Source organism: Tachypleus tridentatus, chromosome 6, assembly GCF_004210375.1.
Source record: "Tachypleus tridentatus isolate NWPU-2018 chromosome 6, ASM421037v1, whole genome shotgun sequence".
Classification (NCBI taxonomy): Eukaryota; Metazoa; Arthropoda; class Merostomata; order Xiphosura; family Limulidae; genus Tachypleus; species Tachypleus tridentatus.
Window position 1 is genome coordinate 87,832,556 of NC_134830.1, and position 3,848 is coordinate 87,836,403.

The window sequence follows — 3,848 nt, forward strand, 5'->3', positions numbered from 1 at the left end:
ATAATTGTAATTATCATAACTCACCAGTAAGAATAACAGGTAAGTTCAAAAATCACTGTTAGTCACCTGAAGTTGGCCTTTCCATTCCTGGTTTCGAGTTATTTAACGTTATAGCCATTTCAAAAAGTAAAGTAATAAAAGTTTTAAAAGACTTTTAGCAAAATTTTAATTGTTACAGGTAGTTCAAACAGCAATGATAGTCACCTGAAGTTGTCCTTTCCAGTCCTGGTTTTGAGTTATTTGACTTTATGGCCATTTTCTAATATAAAATCGAACTAGATTTACTTTGATTCTTAAAAAAGGTCTAATGTATAAATTAAAAAACTTAAATAGCATTAAAAAAATTAACGAGTTTTAAAAAACTAAAAACATTTCTAAGGTAAACAGTGTCACCATCACCAATAACACTGTCTAACGTTAAAAAACTAAAAACATTTCAAAGGTAGAAGTGTTACCATCACCTATAACAGTGTCTAACATTACAGATAAACCTTGGGACAGAACTTATTTAAAATGGTTCCACTGTTGAGAGTCGTAACACTGGTGCATCAGTCCTAGATAAAAGAAAACGATGAGTTAAAAACTGTGACCAATGCGTAGTATAGTTATAACAACTTCCTCTTTTCGATCCTTATGGAAGCAAGACAGCCAAAGTCAAATAGAGGGTTTTATTTAAAAAACTTATTTCCTTGTTGCTCATTCCAAGTGAACTGTCAACTGGTATGGAGCCAAGCCTGAAATACAGGACCATTGTCCATGTATGGAACAGGCACGACAGTGATAGTGCCAGAGCAAATAGATTTAGCTGCAGTGTCGGAGAGCTCATTCCCACGAATACCAAGGTGGTCTGGTTTCCAGAAAAACTGAATAGAAGTAGATGTTAAAAGTAAATGGACCAGTTAGTTTTGATTATCGGCGAAAACATGGTGAGAACTAACATAAAGCGATTCCAGGGCCAGTAGAGAACTGAGTCTGTATAAATAGTGCAGTTTGAATACTGTTAGCTTGTATGTGATCCTGGGCAAGGGAAATGGCATACAGTTCAGCAGTGAACACAGAAGCTGTAGAGGGGATTATGCACGCAACCACCGAACCACAACAAACCATGGCAGAGCTCACACAGTCACCTGATTTCAAAACATCAGTATAAATAGGAATGGAAGGATGGTTTGGAAGATGTTCAGCAAATAACAGACAGTATTTCCAATTGGGAATGTCTGCTTTTCTCAGATGACTTAAAGATAGGTCACATTTGGGGACTGTAATAAGCCATGGTGGGATGGGCTGACCAGTGAATACACCAACGTTATCCAAGGACAGACCCAAGTCATCCAACTGTTCCTGGATATGAAGGCCAAAAGAAGCAATGGCAAATCATCTGTTCTGAAAAAGCAAGGCCCACCAAGGAAGAAAAACATAATCCCAAGTGGGATGCTTCGGTAAGGAACAAAGTTTCAAAGCATATGGTAAAGACAATCGCAAACAGCAGAGGTGCAAAGAAGGTTCATGAGACTCTGTGTATAAGCTCTGAACTGAGGAAGTGCAGAAGCCCCTGCACAAAGCCAAAGTCCCTGATGATGAACGATGTCCAGTCTCTTTAAGGCTGAGATCCTGGCCATAGACCAGTGATCCATAGTCTGGTTTCGATTGAATAAGAGTACAATATATCTTTAGCATAGAACATGGATCCACTCTCCAAGCGTTGGAAAGAGGACACAAAGGATGTTCAGTGCTCTTGTGCATTTCACCCGTACCTGCTTGACGTGTGGTACAAAGGTCAGCTGACTGTCAAAGAAAAGCCCCAAGAACTTTGTCTTGGGAACCACAGGCAGAACAACATCACCGATATGGAGTTCAGGATCAGGGTGAATACCCCGTTGGCAGCAAAAGTGCTTGCAAACAGTTTTCTTCAGAGAGAAGTTAAAGCCGTGTAGTCTGTAGCTGCCGCTCAATATACCTTATGTTCGATGACTGACACGAGATGTGAAGGCATCAACATAGAGCTCGTTTGCAATGGTAAGAGGGAGTTGTTCAGTGATGGCATTAATCTTTATACTAAAAAGTGTGACACTCAAAACAAAGGCCTGAGGGACTCCAAGTTCCAGTAAAAAAGAATGGAAAAGTGTCGAACCCACACATGAAGTCACCGGTCCATTAAGAAATTTTTCGTAGTGTACATCATAAGGTCCGACAGATATACTGCTAGGCTGAAGAGGGACCAGTTTGAATTCCACCAGTGTAAAGGGACAATTATAGTCATAGAGAAAATCAGCTCAAAAGGAAAGAGGTGATCGCTCTACCTGAGTCTTGATGGCTAAGAAGGTGGATAATGAAGCAGAAGTGCTAGATATCTGGCAAAAGCTTTCACCTAGAGTAAAGATCGAGAGGAGGACAGAATTATAATGCCTGCTGACCTTTCAGATCTTGTCTCATATGACTTTGGAACTGCTGGTAGAAGATATGCTTGTTGTGCTTTAATCCAAGAGTACTTCTGGCTTTGGCATCTTACCCAGCAAGCATCTTCACAGGCCTGCTGGAAAGCAATGCTTTTTGAGAGTGTGGGATACCTGCAAATAATATCCCAGGCCCATTTTTGAGCCTTCTGTGCCATGTGGCAAGCAGGATTCCACCATGGACGAGGATATTGTGGAAAATGTGTAGAGGTTTTACGAATACACTGAACAGTTGCGTGTATAATACAGTCAGTTACTTCTGCCACACAGTTGTCTACTGATGGCTTACAGACAATGGCAGGATCAACATCTGTGAGAGCGGTGAAAGAGTGCCAGTTTGCTTGATCCAGCTTCCACGGGGGCATGCAGGTCAGGTGGCATCCAGTCTCTCTCAGAATTATAGGAAAATGATCACTGCCTCGTGGGTCATTGTCAACCCTTCATGAAAAGTGGGAGAATAGTAAAGAGGATCAAATTCAGAAATCAACAAGTAAAGGACAGACTAGGTGCATGAAAATAAGTAAAATAAACACTACTGAAAAGAGAAAGTTTGTGATCAAAAGACATAAACTCTACGGAATGACCCCTTCCATCAATATCAACACTTACTTAGAGGGGATGATGTCAATTAAAGTCCCCCACAATTAAAAGGGAGATAGCAACTGTTCAATGAGAGCATCAAGGTCTGAGTGATCATATGTCTCTCCATGCAATAGGTAGAAAGAATAAACAGTGATGGTATGTCCCAAGAAAACGCAGATGGTTACTGCCTCCAAGAGTGTGTAGAGTGCCAAAAACAGGGTGGGCACATGCTGAAACACCAACAGTGACACCCCTCCATGCACTCATCCATCACACAGATGGTCGTTTTTGTACAAAGAAAACTGCCGAAAGATCACTGTATCGGTAGGTTTCAAAAATGTTTCCTGTAAGGAAAAACATACAGGATGGTAGAAAGCAATCAGTGCTTTGATGTCATCTAGATTAGAACTTAACCCTTGACAGTTCTATTGTTAGATGAATGGGGTGGAGAGCCCTTTTGTTTATGACCACATTTTTCTTCTTTATTGTGTTTATTCGAAGAGGTGTGTTGACCTTCATGGATCCCGCCATGGGTCGATTGGGCAGGTCTTTGTTGATGAAAGAGGATTCCAGTGATTGAGGATTTGAACGAATGACTGTTTTGCATCTTGGGGTGGGAGAAAAAGATATACCTGAAGAAACGCCAATACCCGGAACCAAAGGAAGTGGATCTTGGAGTTTGCTGGAATGTATGTTAGGGACATAGATGGGTGTTGATGCTGATTCATCAAAGTTTGTAACCATGGAGATCAAAAGACTTTTTATTTGGTTTAACAACAATTCTTTTAGAGGTGTAGAGAGATCCATCTGCAC